Source organism: Nyctereutes procyonoides, unplaced genomic scaffold (genome assembly GCF_905146905.1).
Source record: "Nyctereutes procyonoides isolate TBG_1078 unplaced genomic scaffold, NYPRO_anot_genome, whole genome shotgun sequence".
In the NCBI taxonomy this organism is placed as follows: Eukaryota; Metazoa; Chordata; class Mammalia; order Carnivora; family Canidae; genus Nyctereutes; species Nyctereutes procyonoides.
In genome coordinates, this window is record NW_026575126.1 from 77,800,279 (window position 1) to 77,822,796 (window position 22,518).

The 22,518-nt window shown below is 44.0% G+C and overlaps 1 protein-coding gene across 13 annotated transcripts in view; it reads left to right on the forward strand.

Annotated features, from left to right (window-relative positions):
• The window catches only part of PSPH (phosphoserine phosphatase), a 53,094-nt gene that overhangs the window by 24,628 nt on the left and 5,948 nt on the right, over nt 1-22,518 (forward strand). For 4 of the 13 annotated variants that reach the window (XM_055340127.1, XM_055340126.1, XM_055340128.1 and 1 more), the window contains one exon: nt 12,338-12,454. The exons of 4 other annotated variants lie outside the window; for them this stretch is intronic. The gene's annotated coding sequence lies outside the window, so the exon portion shown is untranslated. Of the gene's footprint in view, nt 1-9,482; nt 9,727-9,771; nt 9,836-12,337; nt 12,455-22,518 lie in introns of those variants that run through there. 5 more of the 13 variants (XM_055340124.1, XM_055340131.1, XM_055340129.1 and 2 more) reach the window with 5 other exon arrangements.

The following is a 22,518-nucleotide window of genomic DNA, read 5'->3' on the forward strand; positions in this document are numbered from 1 at the left end:
AAAATAAATAAAATAAAAAAAAATTCAAACTAGGTGGGAGAGATTGTGCTGGTCTTCTGGGGGAGGGACCACATGCGTCACGTGGACTTGCCCTACCTGGTGAGCGGTACCTTCAGTGCGGAAAGAGGCGGGGTTCCGTGTAGGCAGCACTTTTGTCTGCCAGGTAGCGCTGTTTTGCTCCCCGGAGGCTTTGAGCACAGATGAGTGGGATGACTATGGCAGGGCCCAGGTCTCTAGCCCCAGAACTGAAAATATGCATCCCTGAGTCTTCAGTGAGCCCTCTCAAAAGAGCAATCAAGCACTCTTGTCTACCTGGTTTCTGTCAGAACTGTTCACCCTGCATGTGGCTGAGCGTTTTTATTTCAGGCATGCACTGAGTTTCACAACTCTAACTTTTAGGGACTCCTGGGGTGCAGACCCCCACTGTTCTCCCCGGGGCGGGGAGGGGGGGTGTCTCCCCAGCCTTCTGTCTTTTGCTGGAGCCACTCCACAAAGGTGGTCACAGGACTGTGCAGCAGTTCGCAGTTTACAGCAACACAGAGCAGGAGGCTGGTGCCTAGACTCACTGTCCTCAGTGGGCTTCTGGGCTTCTGTCCCTGGGAGCTGGTGGCACTCAGGCACCACCGTGCTTTCTCCCCTGGAGATGCACAAACGGTGTTCCCATGTGGGGTTCCACCCCACTAAGCCACCCGGGCATATTTAGACCAGGCACGTGTCGTCTCCCCACCCCCCACCCCCAATCCCCCAGCTGACTTCTAAAAGTTCCCATGTTGTGCTCCACTGCTCTATAATACTTTGGGGTAGCCAAGCAGGCTCCCTCCCCACCGTACCTCAGCTCTATCACACCAGATTCAAGTCTCCACACCTCCTACATTCCAAAGTGGTCGCTTTTCTACCAGTAGACTTGTAGCTTTGTTTTCTCACACTTCAGATAGATTTTTCTGGTGTCCAGAAAAATTTGGTAACTATCTAGTTGTATTCGAGCCACGAGATGAACTTGGGGCCCCCATACTCCTCTGCCATCTTAACTCCTCTCCTGAAGAGGTCTTTACATCCACGAGAAGAACTTTATGGATCTCTAGATTGCATCTCTCACAACTCCCCCATTTCATTCTTCTGGGCCTGATTCAGACACCATTATCTTGGGGCAACTGCTCTTACTTTCAATGCTTCTAGAAGTGAAGACCACACTATGGTTCATCTTAATGGGATTAGTGTCCTGCAGATGCTGGAAAGATGAGGGAGGCCTTGGCATGGATCTCCAGCACTAGGTCCAGGAGCAGGAGGATCTGAAGGAGGCTCTTGGGGACAGCGAGCAGATGCAAGTTCAGCCACTGCCTTCCACCAACAAGGCGGGCAGGGAGTTGCTGATGCTTTCTTAAACTGTGTCTTTCTTTAAATCAAGTAGCTGTTATTTAGATATCTTTAAATACTTATTTTGTTCTCATGTTTTGGTTATTTGGGAAGCTCAACTGTCCTTATAGTGTGTCTCCCTTGCCTATTGTCTATAGCTATCGTTTTTGTTCTCTTTCATTATCTCATATTGTTTGCTTTGCTCATTTTTATCCTCTGTATTGGTAAATGCGTTTTTCATAGTATCAATTTTTATTTATGTTCTTTTTGGTTTCATCTTTATTGATTCCCCCTTTGTTTTTTATTTTTATTTATTTTTATTTTTATTTTTAAAATTTTCTCTTTATTGGAATTCAATTTGCCAACATATAGCATAACACCCATTGCTCATCCCATCAAGTGCCCCCCTCAGTGCCCATCACCCAGTAACCCCAACCCCCCGCCCACCTCCCTTTCCACCATCCCTTGTTCATTTCCCAGAGTTAGGAGTCTCTCATGTTCTGTCACCCTCACTCATTTTCTCTCCTTTCCCCTTTATTCCCTTTCACTATTTTTTATATTCCCCAAATGAATGAGACCATATAATGTATGTCCTTCTCCGATTGACTTATTTCACTCAGCATAATACCCTCCAGTTCTATCCATGTGGAAGTAATATGCTGACTTTTGTATGTTGACCATATATCCTATTATCCTGTGACCTTTTTAGTTGTAGGAGATTTTTTTAAATCCCTTGGGATTTTCTATGGAGATAATCATGTTATCTGAAAAAAAAAGGACAGGTTGGTTTTTTTTGGTTGTTTTTTTTTTTTTTTTTTGCCTTTTTACACTGCCTGGGACTTCCAATATAGTGTCGAATAGGAATGGTGATGAGAGAGGACATTCTTTCCTTATTCCCTATCTTAGGAATTAAGCATCCAGCCTTTTTTTTTTTTAAAGATTTTATTTATTTATTCATGAGAGACACAGAGAGAGGGAGAGATGCAGAGACACAGGCAGAGGGAGAAGCAAGCTCCATGCAGGGAGCCTGACGTGGGACTTGATCCCGGGTCTCCAGGATCACACCCTGGGCCAAAGGCAGTGCTAAACTGCTGAACTATCCGGGTGCCCGTCATGCAGACTTTCTTAATTAAGTATGAGGATATCTTTAGGTGTTTTTTTTTTTTTAATTTTTATTTATTTACGATAGTCACACACACACACACAGAGGGGAGTGCAGAGACACAGGCAGAGGGAGAAGTAGGCTCCATGCACCGGGAGCCCGACGTGGGATTCGATCCCGGGTCTCCAGGATCGCGCCCTGGGCCAAAGGCAGGAGCCAAACCGCTGCGCCACCCAGGGATCCCGATATCTTTATGTTTTATGTAGATGCCTTTTTATCAGGATGAAGAAGTTTCCTTCTATGTGTAGTTTGCTGAGAACTTTTATCATGAATGAATGTTGAATTTTGTCAAATGTTTTTTCTGCATCAATAAGATCATGTGTTTTTTCTTTATATTGTTAACATAGTGTTTTATATTGATTGATTTTCTAATGTTGAATCAGTCTTGCATATTTGGAATAAATCCCACTTGGTCATGGTGTATAGTTCTTTTTATTCGTTGCTGGATTTGATTTGCTAATTTTTTCTTGAGAACTTTTGTGCCTCAGTTCCTGAGATACCAATCTATGGCTCCCTTCCCTTCCCTTCCCTTCCCTTCCCTTCCCTTCCCTTCCCTTCCCTTCCCTTCCCTTCCCTTCCCTTCCCTTCCCTTCCCTTCTCTTCCCTTCCTTTCCTTTCCCTTCCCTCCCCTCTTTTCCTTTCCTTTCCTTTTCTTGCTTCACCTTTCCCTTTTTTTAGTACTACCTTTGTCTAGCTTTGGTATAAGGGTAATACAGGCCTCATGAAATGAATTAGAAAGTATTTCTTCCTTTTCTATTTTCTAGAAGAGAGTGTGTAAAATAGATGTTAATTCTTCCTTAAATGTTTGATAGAATTCTCCAGTGAAGCCATCTTGGCCTGGAAATCTTTTTCAAAAGCTTATTTAAAAAATCTTGCAGGGATCCCTGGGTGGCGCAGCGGTTTGGCGCCTGCCTTTGGCCCAGGGCGCGATCCTGGAGACCCGGGATCGAGTCCCACGTCGGGCTCCCGGTGGAGCCTGCTTCTCCCTCTGCCTGTGTCTCTACCTCTCTCTCTCTCTCTCTCTCACTGTGTGCCTATCGTAAATAAATAAAAAAAATTTAAAAAAAAGTAAAAAATCTTGCAGATTAAATTTCTTTAATTAATATAGGAATATCTATGTTATATATTTTTCCTATTGGTTAAGTTTGGTAGTTTGTGATTTTCAAAGAAATTGGTCCATTTCATCAAAAATATGTATAATATGTTCTGAGTATTTCCTTTCTATCCTTTTAGGGTCTATAAGGTCTACAGTGATATCTCCTGTTTCATTCCTACACTGGAAATTTGTGTCTTTTTCTGCTTCTCCCCTTTTTCTGTCAGTATTGCTAGACAGTTGTCAATTATATTGATCTTTTCAAAGAACTAGCTTTTGGTTTTATAGATTTTCTCTATTTTTTTCTTTTCAATTTTAAAAAAAGATTGATTGATTGATTGATTCATGAGAGACACAGAGAGAGAGGCAGAGACACAGGCAGAGGGAGAAGCAGGCTCCCTGCAGGGGCCTCATGTGGGACTTGATCCCGGGACTCCAGGATCACACTCTGAACCGAAGCCAGATACTCAACTGCTGAGCTACCCAGGCATCCCAAAAGTCTTAATTTTTGATTGGATGTTGGGTATTTTGCACTGAATATTTTAGAGACTTAGTTTCCATTATCTTTTTCTAAAGAATGCTTACATTTGTTCTATCAGAAAGTTAAAATAATGGCTAATTGCCTTGTACTTGTGGTGTCTTATACTTTGTTAGGCCACCAGCTGGCCCAAGAGGGCTTCACAAGGCACCTGGGAAACACTCTGGAAGCTCAGCCACGCTGGGCTAAACTCACCAGGCTGAGCCCAAGACTTTTATATCTGTCCCCCTGTCCCCTCCTGACGTTTCAAGCAAACCCTTTGAAGACGTAGTCCCTTAGTTTTATCCTTAGCTCTCAGTTTTAAAGCAAATACTTTGTTCTGGGACATAATGTTTGCTCCTAAACTGGGGTCCTTCTGGGGTTTTAGTGGAAAGCCTAGGATGTGTACAAATCCCTCTACTTTGACAAGATTCAAATGAGTAAACTCTGTTTACTCAGTGGTGCACAGCAGCTGAGATCCCTGTTCAGCTTTCTTTAGCCTTACACCTACAAATAATAGAGAGCTCAACTGCACTGGCTTAAACAAACAGGATTTTTTTTTTTTTTAACAAACAGGATTTTTAAAAAGAAATCTAGAGATGGGTGACTGTTGGTATCGGGAACCATGGTACAATCATTTCTAGTTGGTTGCTGTCATTTTTTGGGTTTTTCTTCATGGTTGCAAGATGACTGCTGTACTTCCACTCATCTCATTAATATTAGAGGCTGGAGGAAATAGAAAGGGAGTAGGCCAGTAATGTTATTTTCTTCTCATATTAGGAGAGAAAAAAGCCTTTGCAGCAATCTCCTCAGCATGTTTCTGTATGAATCCCACTAATCAAATCAGGAATGCATGGTCACCCTAAGTTGAATGAGATCTAGGAAGGTGGATTACAGGATTTCACAATTGGCTGAGACTAGTTAGCAACTTTATTTATTTAAAAATATTTTATTTATTTATTTGACAGAGAGCAAGAGTGATCGAGCGAGCATACATTAGCAGAGGGACGGCAAGCAGGAGAGGGAGAAGCAGGCTCCCCAATGAGCAGAGAGCCTGACGTGGGGTTCAATCTCAGGACCCTGGGATCATGACCTGAGCTCAAGGCAGATGCTTAACTGACTGAGCTACCCAGGTGCCCCCAGTTACCAACTTTAGATAACTTTTTTGATAATCATTTGACTTAGCAATTTGAGGTATTTATTTATTGATTCATTTATTTTAGATTTTGTTTTACTTGTTTTTTTATTATGGTATAGGTGACATATAACCTATGTTTCAGGTATACAACATAATGATTTGATATTTGTATATACGGTGAAATGATCACAATAAGCCAATATCCATCACCATACATATTTACAATTTTTTTCTTAGGATGAGAACTTTTAAGATCTACTCTCTTAGTGACTTTCAAATATGCAACACAGTATCATTAACTGTACAACCATGTTGTGCATGACAGTGAGATAATAAAAATATATATCTGTTCACCCCTGGTTCTTGGCACAGAGCTCCTGAATTCCTGTTATTTCCTAAGTGATAAGAATACCAGGAGCATCTCTTGTTTTAATATTGGTTTTTGACTTCCGGTTTTTCTTTTTAAGATTTTATTTATTCATTCATGAGAGACACACACAGAGATAGGCAGAGACATAGGCAGAGGGAGAAGCAGGCTCCCTGCAGAGACCCCAATGTGGGACTTGATCCTAGGACCCTGGGATCACACCTTGAGCTGAAGGCAGACGCTCAATCACCGAACCACCCAGGCCTCCCTGACTTCTGTAGGTGAAACAGAGTTCCTAAAACCCTTATAATTTCCTGGGTGATAGAAGCATCTTGTGTTCTAATGGAGCAACTCTGGGTGGGCTTCTGGATGAGGTCTAATCACCAGAAAGACCAGTCCATGATTAGAAGCTTGGAATTTTCAGCCCTGCCTCCCATTCTCTTGAGAAGAGAGAGGGCTGTAAACGGAGTTAATGATTGATCATGCCTATGCGATGAAGACTCCGTAAGATTCCAAAAGTATGGTGTTCAAAGAGCTTCCAGGTTGGTGAACACACCCTCCCTGGGGAAGGTGATATACCCCAATCTCATGGGGTCTGAAGCTCCTGTGCTTGGGACTTTCCCAGACTTCACCCTATATATCTCTTCATCTGGTTGTCCATCTGTACCCTTAGTAAGCTGGTAAATGTAATAAGTGTTTCTTGAGTTCTGTAAACCACTCTAGCAAATCAGTTAAACCTAAGGAGGGGGTCATTGGAACCTCTCTGATATATAGCCAATCAATCAGAAGCACAGATAATAACCTGAGTATCTGAAGATTGTGTGTTGGGGGGGCAGTCTTGTGGGATTGGGCCCTTCATCTTTGGGATATCATGCTTTGAGAAGATAGTGTCAGAATTGAGTTAGGAGTATAGGATATAGGGACATCTGGTGTTGCAGAGAATTATTTGATGTGGGGTAAAACTACCATATCTGATGACCAGAAGTAAAGTGTTTTGTGTAAGTAGTAAAGGACAGCACAGGAGGAAAGAATTGGGTTTTGCTTCCTACATGGGAAGGAAAAAAAGCCTGAGTTTTCTCATTTTAATCATATACCTGTAACTTATTTATTTTATAACTGGAAATTTGTACTTTTTGGGCACCTTCACCTATTTCACCCTCTACCTACTCCTAAAGCGATTTAGTTTTAACTGATTCACAAATTATTACAAAAGTAATAAATGTTTTAAAACTAATCTCAACCAATATGAAACCAAATAAATTAGAAAGGTAAATTCTTCATTCTTTTTACTCCCCAGGATTAATTGCTCGCCAGAATTACTATTGACATGCACAGAGTTTTCTTCTTTCAGAAATGAGAATCAAACTGTATATATAGTTCTGGAGCCACTTCTTTCATAGGACATATCATAGACATATTTCCATGGTGTGACTTATTTTGAATGTCAATATTTACATTAAGTTGTATTTTTCTCTAACTATATTCTTTTTTTTAATATTTAATTTATTCATAGAGACAGAGAGAGAGGCAGAGACACAGGCAGAGGGAGAAGCAGGCATCATACAGAGAGCCTGACCTGGGACTCGATCCAGGGTCTCCAGGATCACGCCCTGGGCTGCAGGCGGCACTAAACCGCTGCGCCACCAGGGCTGCCCTTAACTATATTCTTTTGAAACATGATATTTCAGTGTATTAGTATTTAATGTATTGATATACAAATACCACAAAAATATATATACACATACACATGGATATTAAAAAAATATCTGTATACTCACTGCCATTAAAGAACTCTATAATTTCTTCCCAGTCTCATTTTCTTTCCTGTATCCAGAAGTAACTACCATCCTGAATTTTATTTAAGTACCTTTTATGATATTAAATAATATTCTCTTTTTTTTAAGTTTCTGGTCAATGACTCTTTATATGTATACACTATTGTTGTGAACATTCTTATATGTGACTCCTGCTACTCATGTGTGAGTTTCTTCTGAGTGTATTCCTGAGGTGGAATCCCTGGGTTATAGAAAATGTGCATGTTCAGTGTTACTGAATGTTGTATTGTTTTCTGGAGTGATTGTTCCAATTTACTCCATTTTAGAAGGCTATTTTATTAGCACTGAATTATTTTTAAAATGTACATGATCCTAATATAGTTAATCATCAGTCAATATGCTAGCTTATAAAAATGTGATCTATAGGAAACCTTTCAGGAACACTACTAGTATTACCTCTATTACTTTTTACTAACCAATTATGATGAAAACTTTGCAAATAATTTGCTACTGTTTTATTATCCTGCATTGTATTTGATTCACATGTGCTATTTAACATTATTCCAGAAGAACAATGAAGCATATTATGATGTGCTTGTATAGTTATGCCTTGTCAGGTAAGATTACTTGGTGATTCTTAGATGTATCTGTGACCACCCATTAGCTTCCTCTGAGCACTTTTTTTTTAATATGGTTTGTGTTTATAACCTGCCACCTTATGACCACAAGTGCTAGTACAGGTGTGAATGGGAGGTGAGTACAGAGGCCAGATTTTATTTAGTACAAATATTTTATTTGAAATCTGCTTCATATTAAACATCTTTGAAATATGAATTATAGCAGAAATTAATTCTACTTTTTCATGTTATTGTATTTGGGTTTCTTTTCCCCTAGAAATACTAGAACATAAATTACCATTTATGTTCATATACAAGTATTTGGTGTTTAACATCTTGTTCTCTTATTTTTATTTTTTTAAAGATTATTTATTTATTCATGAGAGACACAGAAAGAGAGGCAGAGACACAGGCAGAGGGAGGAAGCAGGCTCCATGACGTGGGACTCGATCCCCGGTGCCCAGGATCACACCCTGGGCTGCAGGCGGCGCTGAACCGCTGTGCCACCGGGGCTGCCCATCTTGTTTTTTTATTATACTTAGTTCTAAATTACTACAAAATATAAACAGTTTCCTAACTAGATTGGTTTTTAGACTCCCTTATTTTGCTCTCCTCCTATTCGTGGTATCATTTTTTTACTTCACATTTTAAAACATCAAAATTCCTCCTGTCTGTTCTTCAGATCAGAACCATCTTGGGCAGATCTGGGAGAAATTAAATCAGGTGTGTCCCAAACCTGCAACCATTTTCTTACAAATGACATCTGACAGTACTAACCTTCAAGGGTCCGCCTGGCGCAAGAGCAGCAGCACTCTTACAATTCTGGACAGGATCGTGTTCTTGAGAGGTTCTGTAGCCAAAGGCAGGGATGCTCTGGCCAAGTGGGCTCTGCTCCAGCAGCTGCGGCCCCTCCGCCCCAGGGACCACTTGGAGGGAGCCTGCAGGACTGTTGGCATCTGAGGTTTCAGGCCGTGTTTTAGGGAGGGGCCCCAGCCCAGCTCCAGCCAGCTGAGCCAGAGCTCCCCCTTTATTTATTATAGTCCACTCAAAAGGAGCTTAGCAAGTGACCCCTAGACGAAAACTGGATGACAAGAAAGAAAAAAAGAATGTAGATTCGTTTGTCCACTCATGGTTTTCTGCATTTTAGTTGCCAATATAAGTAGCTTTGCTCTTTTAATTGCAGTATAGTTGACCTGTAGTACGAGTATTAGCAGCTACTGAAATTCTCTTGGAGACCTCCATTCCGGCAAGAACAAGAGGTCAAACGCGGATTCAGAAAAGGTCCCTAAGGAGCTTTCGTTCGCGGCCACAGCAGCACAGAGCCCCCGGCCGGCCCCTGCCCCGAGGGTGCGGGCGGGGCGCGCTTCCACCCTCCTCCGCGCGGTGCGGGCGGGGTGCGCGCCCGGGGCCGCGGGGGCCGAGCCCCGCCGGGGGAGGGGCGGGCGGGGAGCCCCACCCCGGGGCGGGCCGGCTACCCCCCGCGCCGCGCCGCCAGCCTGCTGAGCCCCGCGCCGATCCGCGGCTCCCGGGGTCTGCCTGGTACGCCCCGCGGGCCCGCACGGGTCACGGCCGCCGGGTCGGAGCGCCGCCAGGGGACGGGAAGCGAGCCGCGGGCCCTGCAGCGGGGAGGCGCGGCCGGGAGCCGGGAGCCGGGAGCCGGGGGCCGGGGCCGGGGCGGCCCAGGAAGGAGCAGCCGGCGGCGGGGTGAGTCTGGGCGTGTGTGTCTCTCTCCCTGTGCTCAGCTTTCTCCTCTGCCGCTCGGCCTCTTCCGCAAGCACAGCTTCGCACTTTGCCTGTGCTTTTATTAATCGGGGTAGGTAAACAAAAAGTTTCGCGGGGTTTCGGCGTTTCTTTTCGTCAATGTGCTTTTGAAGAGGTGTCCCTTGCTTCATCCCCTTGCTGCCTGTTACCAAACAGCATGAATGAATGATGCAATCCAGCTCGGGGCAGTCAGGACAGGATTCGGAAAACCTCGGACATTCAGAGTTGCTGTGTCTGACTTTCTCATCTTTCCCATCAGAATCAGAATTTTATTTTTTATTTTTATTTACTTATTTATGTAGTATATATTTTTTTATTGGAGTTCGATTTGCCAACATATAGTTTAACACCCAGTGCTCATCCCATCAAGTGCCCTCCTATTTATTTATTCATGAGAGATGCAGAGAAGAGGCAGAGACACAGGCAGAGGGAGAAGCAGGCGCCTCGCAGGGAGCCCGACGCGGGGACTCGATCCCAGGACTCCGGGATCACCCCCTGAGCGGAAGGCAGATGCTCAACCACTGAGCCACCTAGGCGTCACCCCCCCCCCTTTTAAATTTGGTTAAATGGTTTTTAAAAAAAATTAATGAATTACTTTTTTATTTAAATTCAGTTTGCCATGGGACGCCTTGGTGGCTCAGCGGTTGAGCGTGACCCCAGAATCCCGGATGGAGTCCCCCATCCGGCTCCCCGTGAAGCCTGCTCTCCCTTTGCCTGTGTCTCTGCTTCTCTCTCTCTCTCTCTCTCTCTCTGTCTCTCATGAGTAAATAAATAAATAATTACAAAAAATAAATTAAATTTGCCAACATATAGTGTAACACTCAGTTCTCATTCCATCAAGTGCCCTCTCCAATGCCCGTCACCGACTTACCCCATCCTCCCTCCACCTCCCCCTCTGCAACCCTTTGTTTGTTTCCCAGAGTTAGGAGTCTCTCTCATGGTTTATCTTCCTCTGTAATTTTTCCCACTCAGTTCTCCTCCTTTCCCTTATGTTCCCTTTCACTATTTCTTATATTCCCCATTTGAGTGAAACCATAGGTTGATTGTCCTTCTCCCACTGACTTACTTCACTCGGCACAATACCCTCCAGTTCCATCCACGTGGAAGCTAATGGTGGGTATTTGTCGTTTCTGACGTCTGAGTAATATTCCATTGTGTATATAGACCACATCTTCTTTATCCATCTGTCGAAGGATACCGAGGCTCCTTCCACAGTTTGGCTGTTGTGGACATTGCTGCTGTGAACATCGGGGTGCAGGTGTCCCGGCGTTTCACTGCGTATGTACCTTTGGGGTAAATATCGAGTGGTGCAATTGCTGGGTCATAGGGTAGTTCTATCTTTAACTTCTTGAGGAACCTCCACAGATTTCCAGAGTGGCTGTACCAGTTTGCATTCCCACCAACAGTGCAGGAGGGTTCCCCTTTGGGAGAGGGAGGATCTTAAGCAGGCTCTATGCCCAGTGTGGAGCCCCATGCAGGGGGGGCTTGATCTCACCACCTTGAGATCTTGATTCTGAGCAGAAATCACGAGTCAGATGCTTAACTGACTGCACTACCCATGTGTCCCACAAGGGTATCTTGAAGAGCAGAAGGTTTTCATCTTGATGAAATCATTCTATCATGTTTTCCTTATATTGTTCACGCTTTGGGGATTCTTAAAGAACGTTTTGCCTATCTCAAAGCTGTTATACTAGCTATCTATTGCTGTGTAATGAATTACCACCAAACTTAGCAGCTTAAAACAACAAACATTTATTTTTTCACAGTCACTATAGGGCAGCTACCAACATGGGCAACTGCCCTTCCTTAGAGCAGTGGGAGAAGGCTGGGCCAAGATGGAAGCCATATTCCTTTTTTTGCTTTTGAGATTAACTCAAAAATTGGATGAAAGGGGGTATGCAACCCCTTTTGAGTTCAGTCAGGACTACATTTTAAACCTTCTGCATTATTTATTTCCATTCTGGATCCCTTCCTTTTCAACCTCTTTGCTTTTTTTGCCTCATCTTCTTAACTATTTCTTTTACCTTTTTTTCTTCTGAGTTTTGGAACCTCTATTTAGTTTTAATTATGAGGATTTTAATTCAAAATTGTTGGCTTTGTTCCCTTGATATTGGGCAACAGGACTCTTCTGTGACTGTTCTGGGCATGTTGGTGACTTTGTCTACTTGTTTTGAAGACAGCAGGATCTGTTTTGCAGAGTCTGCAATACACCTGAGTCAGCTCCTCTGTGTCTGCATTTTGTTCTCTCAGTAAATCCTCTTCCCCTTCCCTCTCCTTCGCATTCTGCTGATCAGGTGGAGGTGATTTCCTGTCTGATCTGAAGCTTTTGCAGAATTAAAGCCAGCGAAGAAGACGTGTTTATTCCTCTGCAGTGCTGAAATGAGGCAGAAGTCAAACGTTTCGCAAGGGAAGCAGTCTTAGGGAACTTTGCATCTGACCCTTATTTTGTGCCAGTCCTACCAGTGGGCAGAGGGAAGCTAGACTGTTCCTGTCTTTCTTGTGTCTGGACCTTGATGTCCATTTCCACCTCTCCTTCTGGCTCTTCCTCTTGCAGAACTCACAAGATCTTTCGTAAAGAGATTTGTGGTCAGAACCTTATGCTGCATTTTTATTCAGGAAATAAGCAGGAAGAGAAGAGTCTCATTTCCTAGGAATCCAGCACTGGAGAAACGTGAGTCCGATTTATCTTTGTTGTTATTTAGCTGTGACCAGTTTCCTCTTCACTTGAATAAGATTGTCTGCTATAATGTATGTGGGATGCATAAAATCAGGTTCCCTAGAACAACTGTTCTTTTTTTAAATCATAAAATATATTATAAATGCATTGTGGGGGGAGCACCTGGAGGTGAATTAAGTATCTGCTTTAAGTTAAGTATCTGCATTAAGTGGATTAAGTATCTGCTTAAGTCCTGGGATCGCCCCATGTCAGGTTCTCTGCTCTGTGGGGAGCCTGCTTCTCCTTCTCCCTCTGCTGCTCCTCCTGCTTGTTCTCTCTCTCTCTCTCTCTGTCAAATGAATAAATAAAATCTCAAAAAAAAAATTAGTGCATTGGTCAGGAACAGTAGGCCTAGTTACCTTTGACTCTCCTCTGACCCAGAAGCTTGTCAAGCTGCCTTTGTGCAGTGCCCACAGGGCCTGAAACAGACTCACCCCTCCTACCCAAGGTGACATCTGCCTAAGCCTAGTAAGTTTTGTTCTCTTGCATGTGCTTGATCTCCACAACCTCTGTACCAGCTTATATTTGTTCTTACACAAGTGAAGGTAAGAGGTCAATCCTAACAAAAGAGTAAGTTGGTGAAGGCGATTTTGGATGCCTCTTCTGAAACACATAGATGGAGAAGTTCAAAGAGAGTTTAGGTGAACAGGTTTTTCCCTCTTATGCAAAATCAGATCTCCTAAGGCTGGCCCTGAAGGAAAACTTGCTTTTGTACTTTTGGAACTAGGGGTGAGGGGGGGGTTACCAGCCTTTGCTTCTTTACCGTTTGGTCCTCTCTTTCCCCAAGACAGGCCAGCGGATGCCTGGTGGATGGGAGACCTGTTCTGACCCACAGAAGGGCAGTGCTTCAGTGGTCAGCGTTGGGCCTCGGAGCTGCCTTGTCAAAGCACATACCCTTCCACTAGGGTCTTTTCCACTCCCAGTCCTGTTCCCCTCGCAGGGCCAGATGCAAGGGATCCAGAGTCTATTCTCTAGCAATGATTTTTGTGTGTGTGGTCTCCTAATGTACACAATTTACTTTTTTTTTTCCCACAATTTACTTTGAAGCACCTGAACTTATTTATTTATTTATTTTATTGGAGTTCAGTTTGCCAACATATAGCATAACACCCAGTGCTCATCCCATCAAGTGAAGCACCTGAACTTAGCAGATTTTTTCCCCCTGGTAGCCAAGAGGATTTTGACTGTGAATTCTGAGTGACATGAACAAGGAGACAGGGCACTTCACAGTGCATGCTGAGAAAGGCTGACGCAAGCTGAGGCCACTTGTTCTGAAGTCTGAGCAGGGACTGAAAGCTGCGTGACCCTTGGGGTGGAGGGCATATCCCCTGACCTGAGTGTTGTGTGGACAAGTTTAAGGGTCGAAATCCATAATCCAGCTCTGTCTCCTTGGGAGGGTGTGGAGAAAGAATCAGCCTTCCCAGTAAATTCATTGCAATGTTTGTCTCCAACATCCTATTTTCTCTGCCTTTGGTACCACAGTGCCACCCAGAAAGCAGGGGTCAGTGATTCTGAGTCACAGGTCAGGACTAGTGTCCATCGGGGGAGGTCTGGAAATCCGTCCTCACTGTATTTGAGGAAATGTGTGTTTCCTTGCGTATTTGAGGCTGATGGTCTGCTTGAAGCTACTGCTGTTGTCAGTGGTTGGGGAGAGCCTCAGGTCACTGGCTTCTCAGACATGGACAGTAATGACTTGTCTGAACCCCTCAGTGAGACTGGCAGCCTCTTGGAGACAGTGCCTGTGCCGAACTTCTCCGGCCTTAGGCTGGGCACAGGGTGGCAGTGTGCACTGGCTTTGGCCTTACGAGGTTTGAGGCTTCAGGAGCCTGTCAGTTGTTTGTTTGTTTGTTTGTTTATTTATTTATTTATTTATTTATATATTTTAAAATTTTATTGGAGTTCAATTTGCCAATATATAGCATACCACCCAGTGCTCATCCCGTCAAGTGCCCCCCTCAGTGCCCGTTACCCAGTCACCCCAACCCCTGCCCACCTCCCTTTCCACTACCCCTTGTTCGTTTCCCAGAGTTGTATCTCTCATGTTTTGTCACCCTCACTGATATTTTCACTCATTTTCTCTCTTTTCCCCTATATTCCTTTTCACTATTTTTTATATTCCCCGTTTGAGTGAAACTATATAATGATTGTCCTTCTCCGATTGACATACTTCACTCAGCATAATACCCTCCAGTTCCATCCATGTTGAAGCAAATGGTGGGTATTTGTCGTTTCAAATGGCTGAGTAATATTCCATTGTATACATAGACCACATCTTCTTTAATCCATTCATCTTTCGATGGACACCAAAGGAGCCTGTCAGTTATTCTCATAAGTGCCCACTCTGAGTTACATTGTACTGCCTCATGCACAGCCTTTAGCCTGTCCCATTGATCTCATTTTAGCTCTTCTTACATATTTGTCTGTTCGTGGCTTTCTTTCTATTTACATGATTCATTCTCTATGCTCAGTGGGGTTGCATTACACCAAGCATTGCTTCTCCACCGATAGACCGCTGTCTTTTTTTTTTTTTAAGATTTTTTTTATTTATGAGAGACACAGAGGTAGAGACACAGGCAGAGGGAGAAGCAGGCTCTATGTGGGGAACCCCATACGGGACTCGATCCCAGGACCCTGGGATCACGCCCTGAGCCGAAGGCAGATGTGTAACCACTGAGCTACCCAGTGTCCCTAGACCCCTGTCTTTTAGGCTTGTGGAGCGAGCCTGCCTAGCCATGTGTTATGAGTTTGCATTGATTTCCTCTAGTCCAGAGCCCAGTAGGTGGTTACTGAGCCACAGACAGGGTAGGGTAGGAAGCTATTTGGTGTTCCCCAGCTTGTTGGAAACTTGATGATTTATGAAACCTGTTTCTATCTGCTGGCCTCCCAAAGAATGTGCAGACTTTCTTCTTTCACTGTTAATGAATGATAACCCATTGTGTTGTCCAGCTAGCAGAACTTTGGTCTGAGTTCTTGATGAAAATGTTTGACATTTCCTGAGTCCGCATGTTTTTTAAAAAAATTTATTTATTTACTCATGAGAGACACACACAGAGAGAGAGGCAGATACATAGGCAGAGGGAGAAGCAGGCTCCATGCAGGGAACCTGATGCGGGATTTGATCCCAGGACCCCAGGATCATGGCCCTGAGCAAAAGACAGATGCTCAACCACGGAGCCACCCAGGCATCCCTGATTAATTAATTCTAATTAATTATTTGAAGGGGTGGGAAGGAAATAAAACAGTATCAGGAAGGTTATTTAATCTTCATCTTGAAGAATAAATAGGAATTTGTCCACTAGGTATGAGGGATTAGGTGATTTTAGGCAGAGGGAACAGCATTTGCAAAAGCACAGAGGTTTAAAAAACCATGACAGGGCAGCCAGGGTGGCTCCATGGTTTAGCGCTGCCTTCAGCCCAGGGCGTGATCCTGGAGACCCAGGATCAAGTCCCACGTTGGGCTCCCTGCATGGAGCCTGCTTCTCCCTCTGCCTGTGTCTCTGCCTCTCTCTCTGTGTCTCTCATGAATAAATAAATAAAATCTTCTTTAAAAAATTAAAAAATAAAAAGCTATGACATATTTAGAGAAGAAGACATCCTGTGTATATCCTGAGCATAAGTGGTGTGTGTGTGTGTGTGTGTGTGTGTGTGTGTGTGTGTGTGTTGGAGAAGAGCAATGAGTGATAGATAGATTGGTGAAATAGATAGGATCCAAATCATGAAGAGCATAATTTAATTGAATAACGGAGACATTATGTTGATCGATATGCTGATAATGGGGAATGGATTTGCAAGGGCATTGTTAAGTCTGATATGATTAAGTCTTTTTTTTTTAATTTTTTTTTTATTTATTTATGATAGTCACAGAGAGAGAAAGAGAGAGAGGCAGAGACATAGGCAGAAGGAGAAGCAGGCTCCATGCACCGGGAGCCCGACGTGGGATTCGATCCCGGGTCTCCAGGATCGTGCCCTGGGCCAAAGGCAGGCGCCAAACCGCTGCGCCACCCAGGGATCCCTGATTAAGTCTTAATGTGATTTGATTCTAGAATCCTCAGAAGCCAGACATGAATACAGGCAGGTACAGGAGTATATTTAAAATTAAAATGTAAAATTAAAATGTAATGGCCATGTTAAAAAACAGTCCTTACATTTTAGAAATATACACTGAAATATTTTGGATGAAATGATGTGATTCGATTTGAGATAATGAGAAAAGGTGGAGGTGTTTGGGTGTGATATTATGATTTATTTTATTTATTTATTTATTTGTAAATTTTTATTATTATTTTTTAAAGATTTATTTTTATTTATTTATGATAGACATAGAGAGAGAGAGAGAGAGAGGCAGAGACACAGGCAGAGGGAGAAGCAGGCTCCATGCAGGGACTCAAACACAGGGTCCCGGGATCACGCCCTGAGCTGAAGGCAGATGCTCAACCTATGAGCCACCCAGGGTCCCTGACACTAGGGTCTTAAATGTGTGTGTGTGTGTGTGTGTGTGTGTGTGTGTGTGTATGTGTGAGTGTGTGTGTGTAGTGGTGGTGGTGGTAGGGGGTTCAGTCTTGTGGAGCTTAACCTGTGGAATCCGGTACTATCTCAATAGATAGTGTCAGAATTGAGTTGAATGATAGGGGACACCAGGTGGTGTCTAAGAATTGCTCAGATGTGTGGGAATTCCCCATGTTGGAATTGGGGTACAGAATCTTTTTTAATGGAGTTGTTGATGAAGCACCACTTGCTGGGATCATTGAAGCGGGGTGATGCATACATGGAATTCATGTTCACTCTATTTTTCTATGTATTCACTACATAGAAAAAATTCACTATTTCTATTTGTTCACTCTATTTTTCTATGTATTTGAAATTCTCTGCAATAAAAACCTAAAAAAAATAGTTACGGGCATGTACTTCACAATGATATCATTTCATTTATTCAACCTTCAGAAATTAATTGGCATCTACTCAAAAGAGGCTCAAAATAAGTGTTTTGGGGAATTTTGGATCTTAGTATGAAGAGCTTGCAATCCAGGAGTGGAGGTGACATGCACATAAATAAGTTTAAGATAATTAGGAATATTATGAATTTCATATATTGAAAACAGGTCTACATGAAGTACTATGGAAGTTCTGGGGAGAAATTTTTTTCAGCCCCAGGGAATCAGGGAAGACTTGGTAGTGAAGATGGCATTTGAGCTTTATTCATTCACTTACTCAACAAATCTTATTAAGCTATGTGCCTGCTACTGTTCTTAGTCCTAAGGATCCAGCAGTGAACAAAGCTTATAAAATGAGGACAGACGGACAATACTTGGTAAACATAATGAGTATCATTTATCGTATGTTAGAAGATGATAGATGGGGATCCCTGGGTGGCGCAGTGGTTTAGCGCCTGCCTTTGGCCCAGGGCGTGATCCTGGAGACCCAGGATCAAGTCCCGCGTCGGGCTCCCGGTGCATGGAGCCTGCTTCTCCCTCTGCCTGTGTCTCTGCCTCTCTCTCTCTCTCTCTCTCTCTCTCTCTCTCTCTCTCTCTGTGACTATCATAAATAAATAAAAATTAAAAAAAAAGAAGATGATAGATGTTACAGAAAAAAGAAAAAGACATAGGGATATTAGTAAGGTTGGGTTAAGGATAAGGAGGGAGAGGTTGCAGTGATAAACAGGGTGGTCAGGGCTGGCTCATGGAAGAAGGTGATACTTGGGCCAACCCCTTTTTTAAAAAATTCATTGTTTTTTTAAATTGAAGTATAGTTGACACCTAGTATTATTTGGGCAAACTCCTGATAAGGGATTTGGCCAAGTGGGTGTCTAAGTGAAGAGCATTCCCACCAGGGGCACAGCTGGAGCGAAGGCCCTGAGTGGGGATTTGGCTCAGTGCATTTCTAGAGCAGCAGGAAGACCAGTGTGGCTGGAGCAGAGTGAGCAGGGGGACACAAGTAGGAAATGAGATCAGAGAGGTAATGGGGAGGGCGTGGTGGTGGTGGTGGTACCAGGGGAGGGGCAGACCTTAGAGGTAGTTGTAAAAGCTTTGGCGTTTACTCTTAATAAAATGAGGAGCTGTTGAAGGATTTTGAACTAGAAGTGTGACGTGATTTGTTTAGTAGCTTACAATGATTACTTTGTCGGTTATGTTGAGAACAGAAACTGGCGGGGGGGCTTTTAGGAGGCTGTTGGTACAGTCTTGGCAAGAAACTTTGGCAACTCAGGCTAGAGGGATAGACATGCATGGGGTGAGAAGTGGAGAAGTGGTCAGATTGTGCTTGGATTTTAAAGGTGGAAGCAACACAGTTTCCTGGATGATTGTTTTGGGTACGGACTGTCGAGGGAGAGAAGGAAGGCGCAAGATGGCAGTTTGGGGGCAAGAAGATCAGGAGTACAGTTTTAGGCATGTGTAGTTTGGGATGTTTATCAGATACCCGAGTGAGGTCAGGTCGGTGGTTGGAGTTGAGAGTTTGGGAGACAGGACTGGGTTCCAGGTCTGTGTTGGGGGTCACTGTCATAGAGGTGACATGTAAAGCCCCGAGCCTGTATGGCTCCATTGAGGGGGTGGGTATGGTCAGAGGAGACCAGGGGTGGACCGTGGGTCACTGCAACATTCAGAGAAGCAATCAGCAAAGGAGCTCAGTCGCTAAGAGGGGATGATGTGTGAACCTGGGAAGTCGTTCCTCTGAGGTGAGGGATTGGCTTTAACAGGAGCATGACAGGGGTGGAAAGCGATTATAGATAATTAGTAGAATATGTATTTTGTATTCATGTATTTTTTAAAAGATTTATTTATTTGAGAGGGGGGGAGGGGGAAGGGCAGACAGACACTGCTGAGAGCAGAGCCGATGTGAGACTGGATCCTAGGACCCCCAGATCATGACCTGAGCTGCTTGACTGTCTCTGCCACTCTTGTATTCTTGTATTTTTAGTAGTTTTCTGCTTAATAGAAACTTCATTCACATTGAGGCTGATGTTAGAGTTTAATACTCTGTTACCTTACTGGATGCATTAATTTGCCTCCTTTTTCCCTGTTTTTGTGGGTCTCCAGTGAAACTCCTGTTTCCCATTTGAAGCACTCTTTTGTAAGGGTTCCAAACAAGGGTCAGCAATTTTTCTGTCAAGGGCCAGATGGTGAATATTTTAGGCTGTGGGGGCCTCAGTCTCTGTTGCAGCTCCTTCCCTCTCTGTTGTGTGAAGGCAGCTCTGGATGCATAAACCGGTGAGCGTGGCTGTGTTCTGCTGAAACTCTACTTATGGACACTGGATTTTGAAATTCATAGGTTTTGTGTGTCACAGAGTTTTATTCTATTGATTTTTTTCACAGTTACTTAAAATACAGAGGTGCCTAGGTGGCTCAGTTGGTGATCTCACCTCAGGTCTTGATCTCAGGGTTGTGAGTTCAAGCCCCGTGTTGGGCTCTGTGCTGGGTATGGTGCCTACTTGAAAAAAAGAAAATAAAGGGGTGCCTGGGTGGCTCAGATGATTAAGCATCTGCCTTGGCTTAGGTCATGATCTTTAGGTCCTAGGATCAAGCTCTGAGTTGGGCTCCTAGCTCAGTGGAGAGTCTGCTTCTCCCTTTCCCTCTGCCTCTCCCTCTGTGCTCTCTCTCTCTCAAAGGAATAAATAAGGGAGACCCAGTGGCGCAGCGGTTTAGTGCCGCCTGCAGCCCGGGGTGTGATCCTGGGGACCCGGGATCGAGTCCCGCATCAGGCTTCCTGCATGGAGCCTGTTTCTCCCTCTGCCTGTGTTTCTGCCTCTCTCTCTCTGGATAAATAAATAAATCTAAAAAAAAAAAGGAATAAATAAAAAATCTTTAATAAATAAATAAAATAAATGAATTGTGAAAATTAGTCTTACTTCACAGGCTGTACAAAAACAGGTTGTAGGGGATCCCTGGGTGGCGCAGCAGTTTGGCGCCTGCCTTTGGCCCAGGGCGCGATCCTGGAGACCCGGGATCGAATCCCACGTCGGGCTCCCGGTGCGTGGAGCCTGCTTCTCCCTCTGCCTGTGTCTCTGCCTTGTCTCTGCCTCTCTCTCTCTGTGTGTGACTATCATAAATAAATAATTAAAAAACAAACAAACAAACAAAAAAACAGGTTGTAGTTGATTTGCCTACTGGCTATAGTTTGCCAGCCCTGCTGTAAAATGGTTTTTTCTCCTCAGGTCAACTTTCGCTTGGATCATTCTGCCAGACGCAAGGTTAGAAATCAGTTAGGAAGCAGGTTGGCCAGCTCCTTTGAGTCTGTTTTTAGCCGGCATCTGTTCTTTTCTCTTTCTTTCTTCCTTTCCTTTTTTCTTTCTTTCTTTCTTTCTTTCTTTCTTTCTTTCTTTCTTTCTTTCTTTCTTCCTTTCTCTTTCTTTCTTTCAAGATTTTACTTATTTATTCATGAGAGACACAGAGAGAGAGGCAGAGACACAGGCAGAGGGAGAAGCAGGCTCCATGCAGGGAGCCCGAAGTGGGACTCGATCCAGGGACTCGATCCAGGGACTCTGGGACCACGCCCCAAGCCAAAGCCAAAGGTGGCTCAACCGCTGAGCCACCCAGGCGTCCCAACCAGCATCTGTTCTAAATATAGATTATTTGCATCATCTGTGTGGCCTCGTACATGACATATTTGATGAGAGGTGTAGGCAATTTTTAGGATCCCATTTACCCCTAATATTCTAGTCCAGTGATTTGCTTAAAAAACACAAAACTCTTGGGGGCACCTGGGTGGCTCCCTCAGTGAAGTGTCTGCCTTCGGCTCAGGGCATGATTCTCAGGTCCCGGGATGGAGCCCCACGTCGAGGTACCTGCTCCACAGGAAGCCTGCTTCTCCCTTTCTCTCTGCCCCTCTCCTAGCTCATGCTCTCTCTCTCAAATAAATAAATAAAATAAAAATATAAGATTTTGAAAATTCCTTTTTTTTTTTTTAAGCTTCTTCAGCACTGTGGTCTCCAGTCCCTTCCTGTGAGCCTGACCTCCTCTTCCGTTTCCTTCCCAGGCCCCTGAGCTGACCCTTTCCATTTCTGCAGGCTCTGCCCTTAGCCCTCTTCTTTCCCTGCTCTCTCCACTGTGCTGACTTTCGTCAGGCCATACCCTCAATTATGGCCTCTGTATTGGTGACTAATCCATGTGCGGTTCAGGTGCGGTTCAAGCTCTGACCTCTCTTCCACAGCAAAAAGCCTTTCAAGGTTTCCTATTACCTGGATGGTATGATCCAAACTCCTCAGCCTGGCCCAGAACCCCCTTGGTGCACCGCCTGGCAGCTGGACTCCGTGGGGCAGCTCCCAGGATCTCATCCACCCTTCTGCTCCTTGCCTCTGCCACACCCTCCTCTCTGCATCATGGCCCTCTCTTCTTGCCTCCACCTCCCTGCTCTCTCCTCCCTGCACATGCCCAACTGATACGCTGCTGTTTGAGAACCCACTCAGGCCACTTAACCCTTCAAGATTCATTTTTTTTTTTTAATTTTTATTTTTTACCCCTTCAAGGTTCAGTTCGAATGACCGTCCTTGGGAAGCCCTGTTTCAGGGCAAGCTTAAGCATTTTCTCTCTGTGCCCATAGTATCTTAGGCACATTTCCACTTCAGCACCTGCCTTATTGCTATTATTATTAGGTCAAAAATAGTTGAATATTGGTTGAACATCAGATACATTTATAAGCTAGTACCTTCATTAGAGTGATTCCTGGGAGAAGAGTTTGGCCCACCTCATCTTTGTCTCCCCAGAGCCTGACATTTAGAAGATGCTTACTTTTTGTTAAAAAATGAATAAATCGGGGATCCCTGGGTGGCGCAGCGGTTTGGCGCCTGCCTTTGGCCCAGGGCGCGATCCTGGAGACCCGGGATTGAATCCCACATCGGGCTCCCGGTGCATGGAGCCTGCTTCTCCCTCTGCCTGTGTCTCTGCCTCTCTCTCTCTCTCTCTCTCTCCCTGTGACTATCATAAATAAATAAAAATTAAAAAAAAATTTAAAAAAATGAATAAATCCTTGAGTCCATGTGTATGTGGGATATGCTTGACTTTGATATGAATCAAAGTATATTGGCATTAGTA